Source organism: Pelophylax lessonae, assembly GCF_965119305.1.
Source record: "Pelophylax lessonae genome assembly, chromosome: 12".
NCBI classification, from domain to species: Eukaryota; Metazoa; Chordata; class Amphibia; order Anura; family Ranidae; genus Pelophylax; species Pelophylax lessonae.
Genome location: NC_138779.1, coordinates 157,742,246 through 157,761,486, shown reverse-complemented (window position 1 = coordinate 157,761,486; position 19,241 = coordinate 157,742,246).

Sequence of the window (19,241 nt, the reverse complement as noted above, 5' to 3'; positions counted from 1 at the left end):
ATCTCCCCTATGCTTCGGCATATATTTTTATTCACTCTTCTTGGCAGAGATTTCTTCATTCACATCGATCAATGTAAATGGAGGAATCTGTTTGCCCATTTCTTTTTTGTTCAGCCCATGGGCTGAACGAAAAAAAAAGAACAGCGAGGCAACGTGTGTGCCAACTTGACGCATTTCATCAGAATGTGTCGGAAGCCTTGTTGCCTCGCTCTGAGTCCGCTGGTGGAACGCACGCCATAGACCACACTTCCGGGTCCGGCAGAGCTACCGCTACACATGGAAAAAGTCCAACCATGAGGCTGGAGCTACACCGGTGAGGACAGGGGCATTACACACTCTTGCTTTCGTCCCTACAGACTGTTCTTATGGATTTCAGTTGAGAGTTTTTTGTTGCACTGAAATGGAGTTTTTTGCACATTGAAGTGGAGTTTTTATACTGAGTGCTCACACATTCCGAAATGCTTTTAAAGAACTTGTCATGGTTTTAAATTGATGTGGATATAATAAAGGAGTTTTTAACACTCTGCACGAGGGGAAGTCCTTCTGTTTTATATTCCCATACTGTGAGCCATATAACCATCCGGGGGAAAGGAGTTTCTTGTGTCCATCACCCACCCGTGAGAGCAATCCATGCCCTGGGGACCCGAGTGAAAAGTAGGAGCCGGGAGACACTATAACCAAGCCTGTTTGATTCCTTGTTGGCGTATGCCATCAGGAATCCACTTCATCTGGTAAGTGAGTCTTCTTACCATCTGAGCACCAGTGGTGAACAGCGAGGGAGCACTGCACAGTCACCCATATACAGAGACTCTTTTTGCACTATTGTATTGCATCATTGCACTTTGTTCAGAGACTCTTCCCGCACTATTGCACATTAATTTTTCCTCTTCCTTTTATTAACATTTTAAACATTTGAATATTTATAGAATTTTATATTGGAATCGTAATTGTTTTATTATTCATTGCCAGAAGATTTTAACATATGGTGATAGTGTTTGGGCAACTTTTACACTTATTATTATTGGCAAAATATTATATAGTGTTTTAAGCAATTTCCACACTGTATATGATTCCAGTATCCAGCCAGTTTTTTATATAATTTTTTATATAATTTACATATATGTATCCTTTACACCTATAACATTGGTTGACATATATGAAAGGTACAGCGCAGTTTTTGAATTCACATCACAATAGCACAAAGCCTCCGAAACCGTGATAGGTAGTGAGGGAGTGAAATTAAATTTACGCCCTTTGAAATTCTGAAGGTGGTGATTGGTTTTTGGGGACCTGTATATGGCTAAGCTCCCAAAAAGTCTCACACATGGGGTATCCCCATACTCAGGGAAAGCAGCAGAATGTATTTTGGGGTGTAATTCCACATATACTCATGATGTGTGAGAAATATAACATTTCACTGACAACTTTGTGTAATTTTTTTATTTCTTTTATTTTTTTTCAATTTTTCAGTGACCTGTGACAAAAAAAAACAAAAATATTCAATGGGCTCAACCTGCCTCTCAGCAAATTCCTTGGGGTGTCTACTTTCCAAAACTGTGTATTTTTTTGGGGGGGGGGGGGTTGTACTGCCTTGCCATTTTAGCACCTAAAGAAATGAGATAGGCAGTCATAAACTAAAAGCTGTGTAAATTCAAGAAAATGTACCATAGTTGTAGACGCTATAACTTTTGCGCAAGCCAATAAATATACGCTTTTTGATTTTTTTGTACCTGAAACATGTGGCTGAATAAGTTTTGGCCTAAATGTTTGACAAAGATTTAGTTTATTGGATTTTTTTTATAACAAAAAGTAGAAAATATTTTTTTTAAAAAATTGCAGTCTTTTTTTTGTTTGTATTGCAAAAAAATAAAAATCCCAGTGGTGATCATATACCACCAAAAGAAAGCTCTATTTGTGGGGGAAAAAAAGGCAAATTTTGCTTGGGTACAGCTTTGCCTGTCCGCGCAATTACCAGTTAAAGCAGAGTAGTGCCAAATTGCAAAAAGCGCTCTGGTCAGGAAGAGGGTAAAACCTTCCAGGGCTGAAATGGTTAATGCTACTTTAAGTTTTGGCCACCTATCCTCAGGAAAGTTGTTTCTACATTACAAAGCATTTGTTGAGCAAAGGGCAACACAATTAATAGGGGGATGGAGGACCTCAATTATGAGGATTACAGTCGATCACTCTGTTGAAGAAGAATTTATAAGGAAATATGATTACAATGTACAAATATATCAAAGGTGACTTCAACTGTAATAGACTATAGGATAATAAAAGCACGAAGAAGCACAATACAATAATCCTAGAAGCATGAGTAAAGGAACCTAGTTTTTCAGAAGTACCATAACAAATAAATTCTCAGAGATTTTACAGTTGCTTGGATAGTTGAAAATTCACTGTAAGTTTAGCACAGCCATGTATACTTAGTTAACATTCTTTAGCAGCCTTTTGCTTACAAACCATCTGGTTGGGGCTGTTTTTACTATTTTAGTCCTTTCAAAGGTGAACATGACTAATGCTTCAGGGATGAAGAATGAAACCTGAGAGCCATAAAGATTTAGCCCCCCTGCAGAATACAGTTTACAGGGAAGTGTTTATGCATTTTTTGTAATGGGTTAGATTTACAGTGGAACAAATAAACAAAACAAGATATGCAAAACGAATAAAACAATGGTCACTTGTGAAATGCTATAGCCATGCAGAAAAGCTGGAAACCAAACAAAGCAGGTGTAATCTAGTAACAAAGTAGTGGAACACAAACAGTTACAGTTAGGAAAGACTATGCCGGGGAGGGGGGGGGGCAGTTGGGCAATTGCCCCTAATTTAGTGCTTATACGATATTTTGGGTAGTTGCCCCTAAAGCCAACAGTTCTTAGTCCTCTCCTTAAATGCATACACTGACCTTGTTGCAGGGCATAATGATTCACTCTTACTGTATGTTAAGGTGGTACATATTCAAGAGGGTGGGCTCTCTCCAGCCAATTTCCTGTCTGGGTGATACAGAGATGGATTAAGGCAGAATGGGGCCTGGGGCGAGGTAACAGCTTTGAGACCCCCCCCCCCCCCCCATCCTTTTAAATTGACATTGATAAGGATTGCAATAGGAACAGATAAACTGTTCTATTTGCATTGTATTTCCTGGCACGGTCCACCTAATCAACTGCGTACAAAGGCATCCTCTTATGTGAAGTGACAGGCAAGTGCACGGCTTTTAGGGTACATTCATACCTGTGAATGCACCTGACTCCTATTAGATATGAGAACTCCAGTAGGGGTTCTTAAGATTAGCTGCGAGAGGCAGCTCTATTGAAAGCAATGGAAGGCTACCAGCTCTCGCAGCTAACCATTGGCACTCGCATGTAATTGCTCATGCAGCGATCACATGCAAGTAATCAGCCCTGGACAAAGATTCACCTGTGAACCCAACTTTACCATTTGCCTTTTCTCCCTGGTTCACTGCATCAGCATGGCAGTTGTATCTTGGCCCATTGAACATCTATCAGGTCCAAGGCTACTGCATAGTTCACTTGTGGATGATTCTTCCCTAGCTGAACAGCAGAACTGCTACAGGGAATGTTTAGTGTACATACTTTATTTATTTATCAAAGCAGAACTTTACCTAAAAAGGAAAGTTTAGCTTTATACCCCCCCCCCCTCCTCTGTTTTTGCCACTTTTTTTCTGGAGGAGGTCGGCAAGTGCATGGTTTTGCATGGATATGACAGGTACCCTCTCCCACTTCTGGTTTGATCACCTTTGGACAGCAGCATTAGAAATCTGGGAAGAGGGTAGAGTTAGATGCACACGCAGATTTAAATGGATTGACTCCTGCTAAAACCATTTAGCTAGTTACAGCAACGATTTACGTTTTGGTAAAAATATTTTACATAAATGAATAATAGTTGACCAGTGTAAAAATGGCAGATTTACCGGCCACATAAGCATATGAAAATTAAGGCAAAAAGTCTAAAAACAAAAACAAAAGGAAAACTAGTGCATCCGCCACATCTAAGAATTTTAAAGCTGAAATATTTTAATTTTCTCTCTCTTGGTTTAACACAGCTTTATGGCTCCCTATCTATGCCTCAGTTCAAGGTTTCAATAGGTAATGCCAGTTTATGAAAGAAAATACCATTTTTGTGTCCCCTTTCATTGGATAACCTAAGGTGCTGTGGAAGCTGTTATGAGTGAAGCAAGTTAAAAACTTCTGTTTTAAAAAAACAAATAAAAAATATAATTCTAAAGCATGTACAGATTAACAGGTAATGAAAATTAAAAATGATCCAAAGGTATTATAGCATTTCTTCAAGATCTAGAGCATTATTACAAAACTGTCATAACACAGATTTTGCTGTTGTTGAAGCAGTGAGTTTTCCTGCACTATTAAAGTGTGTCCCCCAGATCTTTGAGAGCAATAGATTGCAAGGGAATGACAACAGAAAAAACTTACTCTCACAGAAGCCACTGGATATGATATGATATATGTTGTCTTTTGTGCCACAACTCTTTAAACTGCTTGGACCCCATTGAAACATCTGTATAACTTAGTATGCTATCACTATTATAATACTGTACAGAAAATAGGCCACAATCAACTGGCTGGTAGACTGAAAGGATGTATTATGATATTGCAGTTAAAGTGGTTGTAAACCCTTACATATACCAAGTGAAGTGACTATCCTTAGGTAATACAGAGAGATCAAACACGTCTTTCTACATGAGTTGTATCTGTTTATCTGCAGTCTTCTCTATTTTACATTCCTTCAAAGTCCAGCACTTATTATGCTTGTCTCAACTGTCAGAAAAAAGGAAGCAGAGAGTTGAGGTTGCAATCTGCAGAGCTTAGTGAGTAGAGCTCTGAGAGCTGATTGGAGGGAAGGGACACACCTCCCTACACAGCACGCAGAAACAAAACTGAAGCTGTCAATCAACTGGAGTTCCCTCCCCTGTCACCTTTTTCTCTCCTGTTACTAGAAAAACTTCTCAGAAATTACCTATGCTAATACCAAAGGAACCAAGCAGCAGACAGAAATTACACTTATGGCACGTTTCCACTGCAAGTACCGGCTCGGCTCTACTTGGCCCTGCTTGGCCCTGTTTGGTTTTCCACTGCTGGTACCACATGGTACGGTGTTGGAACGGTTTGGTACGGTTTGGTATGGTTTGCTTTTCCACTAAAGTAGTACTAAAGTAAGTGGGTGGGATAGTGGGTGGGATAACAACGATTCTCTGACCAATCAGTGGCTAGTAGTGACAAACAGTCAGCTGCATGCAAAGAATTGTGGGATATGGTACCGGTATGGTACCTCTTGGAACCACAATCGAGGTGGTACTGTTTTAGAGAGCCGTACCGTTCGGTTCCATGTAGTGGAAAAGCGCCGTACCGAACCGTTCCTACACAGTACCATGCGGTACCAGCAGTGGAAAAGCACAAAAGCGAGCCGAACCGTTCGGTTCCATGCAGTGGAAAAGCACCATATGTGTTCCTAATTGAGACATGCACACTCTAAAGAGGGATATGCTTTGTTCATATTTGAGGTCTGAGTTTTACAACCACTTTAAACAATGCATGAAACCTTGCTGTCAGCGGTTTAGACATTAATGGCTGTGTGTTGAGTTATTTTGACAGGACAGCAAATTTACACTGTTATATAAGCTGTACACTCACTGCTTTAACAAAGTGTCATTTCTTCACTGTTGTTACATGAAAAGATATAATAAATATTTACAAAAATGTGAGGGGTGTACTCACTTTTGTGAGATTCTGTATATAACGTCTTTATAAATAAATTAAACAAGTTTCATAAATAAACAAAAATATTGCTTTTTGACAAACAGATTTGCAACTTTAAAATACAAAAAACCCAAAAACTGTAAATTCTATTGGCTGCAATGTCATTGCACATATTGCCAACATTAAGTATCAAGAAAAGACTTTTCCTATTTTTTTTTGTCTTTCAGCAGCTTAGAAGATGTCCCTTACTTATGCTTATGCGGTAGTGCAATACATGTTTAAACTTTAATGTGCTGTTATTACAGGCTCTGGATGAAATTGTGTTGCCGATTTAGAAATAGCCGGCAGAGTAGTATTAATTTTGATGTACATTTTTCCATTTAGCTTTAGTCATAATTAGGGTTGAGCGGACACCTAGATGTCCGTGTTCGACGGGTTCGGCCGAACTTTAAAAAAAAGTCCGGGTCCGTGTCCCGGACTTTTACCGAACTTTTCCCGGACACCGAACCCCATTGAAGTCAATGGGGACCCGAACTTTAAGGCACTAAAATGGCTCTAAAACACCAAAGGAAAGGGCTAGAGTGCTGCAAATGGCAGCAAAACGTAATTAAGAGCATGGCAAGTGCTCTGCAAACAAATGTGGATAGGGAAATAACTTAAAACAACAAAAAAAAACAGAAAAATAAAACAATGTTCTTCTTCATCTCTGAAGGACGAGGCCCATATGGAGTAGGAGGGAGGTTGAGGTGGTGGTGGATGTGGCGGTGACATAGGCGTGCGCACAGGGTGTGCTGGGTGTGCCTGGGCACACCCTAATCACCTAGGGCACATAGCATTGCCAGTGAGGAGATGGGAAAGATCTCCCTGGGACCTGCTCTGCTCTATTTCTCCTTGCCTACAGGTACATGGCCCCGATACATTACTCTCCCTGCTGGCAAACACATGCATGTGTATTTCAACTTTGGGGTGCACACCTTAATGCAATAGGCTGCGCACACCTATGGGCGGTGTAGGTGGAAGCGGCGGTGGAGGAGGACCAGGGCCGGATTAACAGCATCATGGGCTTGGTGCTGAGGATTTTGAAGGGCCTTAGGGCCGTGCCTTGCCATGCACCCAGAGGAGGAAGGGTGCAGCCATGCATGCCTAATTCAACATGGGATGCTGTCTCTGAAGCCCATAAACACATCCATGCATCGCCAACTGTCCCTCCTTGTCCGGCCTTCACGCTGTGTGGGGAGGTTCTGAGGGTGCTGCCTGGGGAAGCGAGCATAGAAGCCAGACTTCTGTGTTTACAAGTGACAGAAGAGCGGTAACAGTGAATATGGCCAACCCGGGGCCTATATAAAAGGTAGGGGCCTGGAGCTGCAGCTCCAATAGCCCCTACATTAATCTGGCCCTGAGGAGGAGGACGAGGTAGCCAACACTGCTTCTTTTCACAAATTTTAAATGAGGGTACACCCCAAAAGAGTGAGAAAGAGCAAAAATGGAACAATGGGTGGGTAAGGTCGGTATCCATTGCTATTCTGCATAAGGTACGGAAAAGTCCCGTGGGATCCATGCCTGGTTCATTTTAATGAACGTGAGCTTGTCCACATTGTCTCTGGACAGGCGGCTGCGCTTGTCTGTTATAACGCCCCCAGCCGTGCTAAATACCCGTTCAGATAATACACTGGCTGCAGGGCACGCCAGCACCTCCAAGGCGTAAAGGGCAAGCTCAGGCCATGTGCCCAATTTGGAGACCCAGAAGTTGAAGGGAGCAGACCCGTCATTCACTACATGTAGGCGTGTGCACACATACTGCTCCACCATGTTGGTAAAATGCTGCCTCCTGCTAAGACGTTCCATCTGAGCTGCTGGTGCTGCTGTTTGTTGTGGCGTGCTGACAAAGCTTTTCCACATTTCGGCCATGCTAACCCTGCCTTCTGAGGTGCTGGCGGTGCCCTGGTTGCGTTGGCGACCTCCTCCTCCTCCTCCTCTGCCTTGTGCTTCCACTGTGGCCCCGCTGTCAGATGGGAATGCCAGCAGCATGGCGTCTACCAGCGTGCGCTTGTACTCGCGCATCTTGCGATCGCGCTCCAGTGAGTGAATTAAGGACGGTACGTTGTCCTTGTAACGGGGATCCAGCAGCGTGGCCACCCAGTAATCAGCACAAGTTAGAATGTGGGCAACTCGGCGGTCGTTGTGGAGACACTGCAGCATGTAATCGCTCATGTGTGCCAGGCTGCCCAGAGGCAACGAAAGGCTGTCCTCTGTGGGAGGTGTATGGTCCGTGTCCTCTGTATCCCCCCAGCCACGCACCAGTGATGGCCATGAGCTGGCCTGGGTGCCACCCTGCTGTGAACATGGTTCCATCTCCTCCTCCAGCTCCTCCTCCTCCTCATCCTCCTCATCCTCCAGAACTGTGCCCCTGCTGGACAATTGCATCCCTGGCGTTTGCGTGTGCAGGAACCCACCCTCGGAGCCCCTTGCGAATGACTGCCCTGAAAGCCTTGGAAATGTTACCTCTTCATCCTCCTCCTCCTCCTCATCCTGTGCCACATCCTCTTCCATCATCGCCCGAATTGTTTTTTCAAGGAGGCATAGAAGTGGGATAGTTAAGCTGAGAACGGCGTCATTGCCACTGGCCATGTTGGTGGAGTACTCAAAACAGCGCAACAAGGCACACAGGTCTCGCATGGAGGCCCAGTTATTGGTGGTGAAGTGGTGCTGTTCCGCAGAGCGACTCACGCGTGCGTGCTGCAGCTGAAACTCCACTATGGCCTGCTGCTGCTCGCACAGTCTTTCCAGCATGTGCAAGGTGGAGTTCCACCTTGTGGGCACGTCACATATGAGGCGGTGAGCGGGAAGGCCGAAGTTACGCTGCAGCGCTGCCAGGCGAGCAGCAGCAGGGTGAGAACGCCGAAAGTGCGCACAAACGGCCCGCACTTTCTGCAGCAGCTCTGACATATCGGGGTAGTTTTTAAGGAACCTCTGCACCACCAAATTCAGCACATGCGCCAGGCAAGGGATGTGCGTCAAACCGGCTAGGCCCAGAGCTGCTATGAGATTTCGCCCGTTATCGCACACCACCAGGCCGGGCTTGAGGCTCGCTGGCAGCAACCACTCATTTGTCTGCTGTTCCATGCTCCTCCACAACTCCTGCGCGGTGTGTGGTTTGTCCCCCAAACAGGCAAGTTGTAAAACTGCCTGCTGTCGTTTACCCCTGGCCGTGCTGAAGTTGGTGGTGAAGGTGTTACGCTGTCCGGATGAGGAGGCGGTAGAGGATGAGGAAGCGGAGTAGGAGGAGTTAGGAACAGGAGGCAAACTGAAGCGCCCTGCAATCCTCGGTGGTGGAAGGACATGCGCCAAATTGCTATCCGCCTCAGGCCCATCCGCCACTGCATTTACCCAGTGTGCCGTTAGGGAGATATAACGCCCCTGACCGTGCTTACTGGTCCACGTATCCGTAGTTAGGTGGACCTTGGCACAGATGGCGTTGCGCAGTGCACACCTGATTTTTTCCCCCACTTGGTTGTGCAGGGAAGGGATGGCTTGCCTGGAAAAGTAGTGGCGGCTGGGCACGACGTACTGTGGGACAGCCACCGACATAAGGTTTTTAAAACTGTGCGTCTCCACCAGACGGAATGACAGCATTTCAAAGGCCAATAATTTTGAAATGCTGGCATTCAGGGCCAGGGATCGCGGGTGGGTAGGGGGGTACTTCCTCTTCCTCTCAAGTGTTTGGGAGATGGAAAGCTGAACGCTTCCACGGGACATTGTGGAGATGGTTGTTGGTGACCCAGGTGGTGGTGTTGCTGACAGATCGTCTGTTTGCGGGGTGGCAGGTGCCGGTATCACTACAGATGTGGCTGGAGCGGCCGAGACTGCAGCAGAAGAGGAAGCAGGATGAGCCAGAGACGTTTCTTGGTTTTGAAGGTGTGTACTCCACTGCAGCTCGTGCTTTGCACTTAGATGCCTGATCATGCAGGTTGTGCTCAGGTTGAGAAGGTTCATGCCTCGCTTCAAGCTCTGATTGCACAGGGTGCAAACCACTCGTGTCCTGTCATCAGCACATTTTCTAAAGAACTTCCACGCTAGAGAACTCCTTTGAGCTGACTTTGGTGCGCTCGTTCCCTTGCTGCGTTGGGCAGTAGCGGGCGTAGTGTCTAGGGCACGGCCGCTCCGCTTCTGCACCCTGCTCCCTCTTCTGCTGTGCTGGTGGCTCTGTGCGACCACCGCCTCTTCCTCCAAACTACTCAGTTCACCTGCATGACGTTCATTCCATGTGGGGTCGAGGACCTCATCGTCCTCCACATCATCTTCCACCCAGTCTTCACTCCTGCCCTCCTTGTCGGTCTCCACAATGCTGAACGCCGCAGCAGTTGGCACCTGCGTTTCGTCATCATCGGAGACGTGCTGCGATGATCCTTGCATGTACTCATCTTGAGAAATAAGTGGTTGGGCATCGCTGCACTCAATCTCTTCCACTTCTGGGGCAGGGCTAGGTGGATGGCCCTGGGAAACCCTGCTGACAGAGTCCTCAAAAAGAATAAGAGACTGCTGTATGGCTTGGGGCTCAGACTGCTGGCCTGATTTGCAAGGGGGTGAGGTGAAAGACGGTTGGACATTGGCTGCAGGTGCCAACTCTGACCTTTCTGCAGTAGACTGGGTGGGAGACAATGTGAAGGAACTGGAGGCACTGTCAGCAGCAAACCAATCTACTATCGCCTCAACTTGTTCTGGCCTCATCACTTCTAGGGGCGTTTGATGCCCTACCAAATACTGATGCAGGTTCTGTCGCCTACTCACACTTGAGGAAGGTGTTTCACTTGTGCGTGTAGCTGGCACAGATCGACCATGTCCTCTCCTTGCAACAGGAGCTCTACCAGCAGCACCACGACCCAGGCCACGGCCCTTATTTGACGGTCTCCTCATATTTCTGTAATTTAAGATCTTGCCCTAGAAAGGTTTTTATTGAATAGCGGAATAGAAAATATGATCCAAAAAAAGTGTATGTATATCACACGTACACAACCACACTAGGCCCCAATTACTATTGTTTGTACCCCTAAAAGGCTAGATGAGGAGTAGGGGGAGTATGGAACAGGCAGCACCCTCAAACCTTCAGAAGTATGAGATGAACCCCAACAACTTGGAAAGGTGGATCTCTCTCACACGTACCGACACAGACTATCCCGCAATTCAATTGATCCTCAAAGGTTTTTATTGAATAGCGGAATAGGAAATATGATCAAAAAAAGTGTATGTATCTCGCACGTACACAACCACACTAGGCCCCAATTACTATTGTTTGTACCCCTAAAAGGCTAGATGAGGAGTAGGGGGGGTATGGAACAGGCAGCACCCTCAAACCTTCAGAAGTATGAGATGAACCCCAACAACTTGGAAAGGTGGATCTCTCTCACACGTACCGACACAGACTATCCCGCAATTCAATTGATCCTCAAAGGTTTTTATTGAATAGCGGAATAGGAAATATGATCAAAAAAAGTGTATGTATCTCGCACGTACACAACCACACTAGGCCCCAATTACTATTGTTTGTACCCCTAAAAGGCTAGATGAGGAGTAGGGGGGGTATGGAACAGGCAGCACCCTCAAACCTTCAGAAGTATGAGATGAACCCCAACAACTTGGAAAGGTGGATCTCTCTCACACGTACCGACACAGACTATCCCGCAATTCAATTGATCCTCAAAGGTTTTTATTGAATAGCGGAATAGGAAATATGATCAAAAAAAGTGTATGTATCTCGCACGTACACAACCACACTAGGCCCCAATTACTATTGTTTGTACCCCTAAAAGGCTAGATGAGGAGTAGGGGGGGTATGGAACAGGCAGCACCCTCAAACCTTCAGAAGTATGAGATGAACCCCAACAACTTGGAAAGGTGGATCTCTCTCACACGTACCGACACAGACTATCCCGCAATTCAATTGATCCTCAAAGGTTTTTATTGAATAGCGGAATAGGAAATATGATCAAAAAAAGTGTATGTATCTCGCACGTACACAACCACACTAGGCCCCAATTACTATTGTTTGTACCCCTAAAAGGCTAGATGAGGAGTAGGGGGGGTATGGAACAGGCAGCACCCTCAAACCTTCAGAAGTATGAGATGAACCCCAACAACTTGGAAAGGTGGATCTCTCTCACACGTACCGACACAGACTATCCCGCAATTCAATTGATCCTCAAAGGTTTTTATTGAATAGCGGAATAGGAAATATGATCAAAAAAAGTGTATGTATCTCGCACGTACACAACCACACTAGGCCCCAATTACTATTGTTTGTACCCCTAAAAGGCTAGATGAGGAGTAGGGGGGGTATGGAACAGGCAGCACCCTCAAACCTTCAGAAGTATGAGATGAACCCCAACAACTTGGAAAGGTGGATCTCTCTCACACGTACCGACACAGACTATCCCGCAATTCAATTGATCCTCAAAGGTTTTTATTGAATAGCGGAATAGGAAATATGATCAAAAAAAGTGTATGTATCTCGCACGTACACAACCACACTAGGCCCCAATTACTATTGTTTGTACCCCTAAAAGGCTAGATGAGGAGTAGGGGGGGTATGGAACAGGCAGCACCCTCAAACCTTCAGAAGTATGAGATGAACCCCAACAACTTGGAAAGGTGGATCTCTCTCACACGTACCGACACAGACTATCCCGCAATTCAATTGATCCTCAAAGGTTTTTATTGAATAGCGGAATAGGAAATATGATCAAAAAAAGTGTATGTATCTCGCACGTACACAACCACACTAGGCCCCAATTACTATTGTTTGTACCCCTAAAAGGCTAGATGAGGAGTAGGGGGGGTATGGAACAGGCAGCACCCTCAAACCTTCAGAAGTATGAGATGAACCCCAACAACTTGGAAAGGTGGATCTCTCTCACACGTACCAACACAGACTATCCCCCAATTTAACTGATCCCCAAAGGTTTTTGATTAAATAGCGGAATAGAAAATATGATCCCAAAAAAGTGTATGTATATCACACGTACACAACCACACTAGGCCCCAATTACTATTGTTTGTACCCCTAAAAGGCTAGGAGTAGGGGGGGGTATGGAACAGGCAGCACCCTCAAACCTTCAGAAGTATGAGATGAACCCCAACAACTTGGAAAGGTGGATCTCTCTCACACGTACCAACACAGACTATCCCCCAATTTAACTGATCCCCAAAGGTTTTTGATTAAATAGCGGAATAGAAAATATGATCCCAAAAAAGTGTATGTATATCACACGTACACAACCACACTAGGCCCCAATTACTATTGTTTGTACCCCTAAAAGGCTAGGAGTAGGGGGAGTATGGAACAGGCAGCACCCTCAAACCTTCAGAAGTATGAGATGAACCCCAACAACTTGGAAAGGTGGATCTCTCTCACACGTACCAACACAGACTATCCCCCAATTTAACTGATCCCCAAAGGTTTTTGATTAAATAGCGGAATAGAAAATATGATCCCAAAAAAGTGTATGTATATCACACGTACACAACCACACTAGGCCCCAATTACTATTGTTTGTACCCCTAAAAGGCTAGGAGTAGGGGGAGTATGGAACAGGCAGCACCCTCAAACCTTCAGAAGTATGAGATGAACCTCAACAACTTGGAAAGGTGGATCTCTCTCACACGTACCAACACAGACTATCCCCCAATTTAACTGATCCCCAAAGGTTTTTGATTAAATAGCGGAATAGAAAATATGATCCCAAAAAAGTGTATGTATATCACACGTACACAACCACACTAGGCCCCAATTACTATTGTTTGTACCCCTAAAAGGCTAGGAGTAGGGGGAGTATGGAACAGGCAGCACCCTCAAACCTTCAGAAGTATGAGATGAACCCCAACAACTTGGAAAGGTGGATCTCTCTCACACGTACCAACACAGACTATCCCCCAATTTAACTGATCCCCAAAGGTTTTTGATTAAATAGCGGAATAGAAAATATGATCCCAAAAAAGTGTATGTATATCACACGTACACAACCACACTAGGCCCCAATTACTATTGTTTGTACCCCTAAAAGGCTAGGAGTAGGGGGGGTATGGAACAGGCAGCACCCTCAAACCTTCAGAAGTATGAGATGAACCCCAACAACTTGGAAAGGTGGATCTCTCTCACACGTACCAACACAGACTATCCCCCAATTTAACTGATCCCCAAAGGTTTTTGATTAAATAGCGGAATAGAAAATATGATCCCAAAAAAGTGTATGTATATCACACGTACACAACCACACTAGGCCCCAATTACTATTGTTTGTACCCCTAAAAGGCTAGGAGTAGGGGGAGTATGGAACAGGCAGCACCCTCAAACCTTCAGAAGTATGAGATGAACCCCAACAACTTGGAAAGGTGGATCTCTCTCACACGTACCAACACAGACTATCCCCCAATTTAACTGATCCCCAAAGGTTTTTGATTAAATAGCGGAATAGAAAATATGATCCCAAAAAAGTGTATGTATATCACACGTACACAACCACACTAGGCCCCAATTACTATTGTTTGTACCCCTAAAAGGCTAGGAGTAGGGGGAGTATGGAACAGGCAGCACCCTCAAACCTTCAGAAGTATGAGATGAACCCCAACAACTTGGAAAGGTGGATCTCTCTCACACGTACCAACACAGACTATCCCCCAATTTAACTGATCCCCAAAGGTTTTTGATTAAATAGCGGAATAGAAAATATGATCCCAAAAAAGTGTATGTATATCACACGTACACAACCACACTAGGCCCCAATTACTATTGTTTGTACCCCTAAAAGGCTAGGAGTAGGGGGAGTATGGAACAGGCAGCACCCTCAAACCTTCAGAAGTATGAGATGAACCTCAACAACTTGGAAAGGTGGATCTCTCTCACACGTACCAACACAGACTATCCCCCAATTTAACTGATCCCCAAAGGTTTTTGATTAAATAGCGGAATAGAAAATATGATCCCAAAAAAGTGTATGTATATCACACGTACACAACCACACTAGGCCCCAATTACTATTGTTTGTACCCCTAAAAGGCTAGGAGTAGGGGGAGTATGGAACAGGCAGCACCCTCAAACCTTCAGAAGTATGAGATGAACCCCAACAACTTGGAAAGGTGGATCTCTCTCACACGTACCAACACAGACTATCCCCCAATTTAACTGATCCCCAAAGGTTTTTGATTAAATAGCGGAATAGAAAATATGATCCCAAAAAAGTGTATGTATATCACACGTACACAACCACACTAGGCCCCAATTACTATTGTTTGTACCCCTAAAAGGCTAGGAGTAGGGGGAGTATGGAACAGGCAGCACCCTCAAACCTTCAGAAGTATGAGATGAACCCCAACAACTTGGAAAGGTGGATCTCTCTCACACGTACCAACACAGACTATCCCCCAATTTAACTGATCCCCAAAGGTTTTTGATTAAATAGCGGAATAGAAAATATGATCCCAAAAAAGTGTATGTATATCACACGTACACAACCACACTAGGCCCCAATTACTATTGTTTGTACCCCTAAAAGGCTAGGAGTAGGGGGAGTATGGAACAGGCAGCACCCTCAAACCTTCAGAAGTATGAGATGAACCTCAACAACTTGGAAAGGTGGATCTCTCTCACACGTACCAACACAGACTATCCCCCAATTTAACTGATCCCCAAAGGTTTTTGATTAAATAGCGGAATAGAAAATATGATCCCAAAAAAGTGTATGTATATCACACGTACACAACCACACTAGGCCCCAATTACTATTGTTTGTACCCCTAAAAGGCTAGGAGTAGGGGGAGTATGGAACAGGCAGCACCCTCAAACCTTCAGAAGTATGAGATGAACCCCAACAACTTGGAAAGGTGGATCTCTCTCACACGTACCAACACAGACTATCCCCCAATTTAACTGATCCCCAAAGGTTTTTGATTAAATAGCGGAATAGAAAATATGATCCCAAAAAAGTGTATGTATATCACACGTACACAACCACACTAGGCCCCAATTACTATTGTTTGTACCCCTAAAAGGCTAGGAGTAGGGGGAGTATGGAACAGGCAGCACCCTCAAACCTTCAGAAGTATGAGATGAACCTCAACAACTTGGAAAGGTGGATCTCTCTCACACGTACCAACACAGACTATCCCCCAATTTAACTGATCCCCAAAGGTTTTTGATTAAATAGCGGAATAGAAAATATGATCCCAAAAAAGTGTATGTATATCACACGTACACAACCACACTAGGCCCCAATTACTATTGTTTGTACCCCTAAAAGGCTAGGAGTAGGGGGAGTATGGAACAGGCAGCACCCTCAAACCTTCAGAAGTATGAGATGAACCCCAACAACTTGGAAAGGTGGATCTCTCTCACACGTACCAACACAGACTATCCCCCAATTTAACTGATCCCCAAAGGTTTTTGATTAAATAGCGGAATAGAAAATATGATCCCAAAAAAGTGTATGTATATCACACGTACACAACCACACTAGGCCCCAATTACTATTGTTTGTACCCCTAAAAGGCTAGGAGTAGGGGGGGTATGGAACAGGCAGCACCCTCAAACCTTCAGAAGTATGAGATGAACCCCAACAACTTGGAAAGGTGGATCTTTCTCACACGTACCAACACAGACTATCCCCCAATTTAACTGATCCCCAAAGGTTTTTGATTAAATAGCGGAATAGAAAATATGATCCCAAAAAAGTGTATGTATATCACACGTACACAACCACACTAGGCCCCAATTACTATTGTTTGTACCCCTAAAAGGCTAGGAGTAGGGGGAGTATGGAACAGGCAGCACCCTCAAACCTTCAGAAGTATGAGATGAACCCCAACAACTTGGAAAGGTGGATCTCTCTCACACGTACCAACACAGACTATCCCCCAATTTAACTGATCCCCAAAGGTTTTTGATTAAATAGCGGAATAGAAAATATGATCCCAAAAAAGTGTATGTATATCACACGTACACAACCACACTAGGCCCCAATTACTATTGTTTGTACCCCTAAAAGGCTAGGAGTAGGGGGAGTATGGAACAGGCAGCACCCTCAAACCTTCAGAAGTATGAGATGAACCCCAACAACTTGGAAAGGTGGATCTCTCTCACACGTACCAACACAGACTATCCCCCAATTTAACTGATCCCCAAAGGTTTTTGATTAAATAGCGGAATAGAAAATATGATCCCAAAAAAGTGTATGTATATCACACGTACACAACCACACTAGGCCCCAATTACTATTGTTTGTACCCCTAAAAGGCTAGGAGTAGGGGGAGTATGGAACAGGCAGCACCCTCAAACCTTCAGAAGTATGAGATGAACCTCAACAACTTGGAAAGGTGGATCTCTCTCACACGTACCAACACAGACTATCCCCCAATTTAACTGATCCCCAAAGGTTTTTGATTAAATAGCGGAATAGAAAATATGATCCCAAAAAAGTGTATGTATATCACACGTACACAACCACACTAGGCCCCAATTACTATTGTTTGTACCCCTAAAAGGCTAGGAGTAGGGGGAGTATGGAACAGGCAGCACCCTCAAACCTTCAGAAGTATGAGATGAACCCCAACAACTTGGAAAGGTGGATCTCTCTCACACGTACCAACACAGACTATCCCCCAATTTAACTGATCCCCAAAGGTTTTTGATTAAATAGCGGAATAGAAAATATGATCCCAAAAAAGTGTATGTATATCACATGTACACAACCACACTAGGCCCCAATTACTATTGTTTGTACCCCTAAAAGGCTAGGAGTAGGGGGAGTATGGAACAGGCAGCACCCTCAAACCTTCAGAAGTATGAGATGAACCCCAACAACTTGGAAAGGTGGATCTCTCTCACACGTACCAACACAGACTATCCCCCAATTTAACTGATCCCCAAAGGTTTTTGATTAAATAGCGGAATAGAAAATATGATCCCAAAAAAGTGTATGTATATCACACGTACACAACCACACTAGGCCCCAATTACTATTGTTTGTACCCCTAAAAGGCTAGGAGTAGGGGGAGTATGGAACAGGCAGCACCCTCAAACCTTCAGAAGTATGAGATGAACCCCAACAACTTGGAAAGGTGGATCTCTCTCACACGTACCAACACAGACTATCCCCCAATTTAACTGATCCCCAAAGGTTTTTGATTAAATAGCGGAATAGAAAATATGATCCCAAAAAAGTGTATGTATATCACACGTACACAACCACACTAGGCCCCAATTACTATTGTTTGTACCCCTAAAAGGCTAGATGAGGAGTAGGGGGAGTATGGAACAGGCAGCACCCTCAAACCTTCAGTATGAGATTGTGTTCACTGTACCCCACAAAGATTGAGTTCACTGCACCCCACAATGATTGTGTTCACTGCACCCCACAAAGATTGTGTTCACTGCACCTCACAAAGATTGTGTTCACTGTACCCCCCAAAGATTGTGTTCACTGCACCCCACAAAGATTCTGTTCACTGTACCCCACAAAGATTGTGTTCACTGCACCCCAAAAAGATTGTGTTCACTGCACCCCAAAAAGGATGTTGTTCACTGCACCCCAAAAAGGATGTTGTTCACTCCACCCCAAAAAGATTGTGTTCACTGCACCCCACAAAGATTGTGTTCACTGCACCCCAAAAAGATTGTGTTCACTGCACCCCAAAAATGATTTTGTTCACTGCACCCCAAAAAGGATTTTGTTCACTGCACCCCAAAAAGGATGTTGTTCACTCCACCCCAAAAAGATTGTGTTCACTGCACCCCAAAAAGATTGTGTTCACTGCACCCCACAAAGGATTTTGTTCACTGCACCCCAAAAAGATTGTGTTCACTGCACCCCAAAAAGGATGTTGTTCACTGCACCCCAAAAAGGATTTTGTTCACTGCACCCCAAAAAGATTGTGTTCACTGCACCCCACAAAGGATTTTGTTCACTGCACCCCACAAAGATTGTGTTCACTGCACACCAAAAAGGATTGTGTTCACTGCACCCCAAAAAGATTTTGTTCACTGCACCCCAAAAAGATTGTGTTCACTGCAGCCCAAAAAGATTGTGTTCACTGCAGCCCAAAAAGATTGTGTTCACTGCAGCCCAAAAAGATTGTGTTCACTGCAGCCCAAAAAGATTGTGTTCACTGCAGCCCAAAAAGATTGTGTTCACTGCAGCTCACACACAGAAAAATGGATGTGGATCACTGACACCTGCCTATCTCCAATCCCACACCACACAGCAATATCGATTGTAGTTTGTAGAACACAGTTTCCCTAAAATTCAGCAGACTCTGTCCCTAACAGGATTGAGAAGAGATCGTAGATCAGGATTGAGTGCAGACCCCACCCCCCACACAGCAATATCGATTGTAGTTTGTAGAAGACACTGACCCTATATAATTCAGCAGACTCTATCCCTAAAATGCCTACAACTCGCCCTGCCTAAACACTCCGACCTGTCCCTCAATTCTATCCGGACACAAATGGTTTTTTCCTGCCTA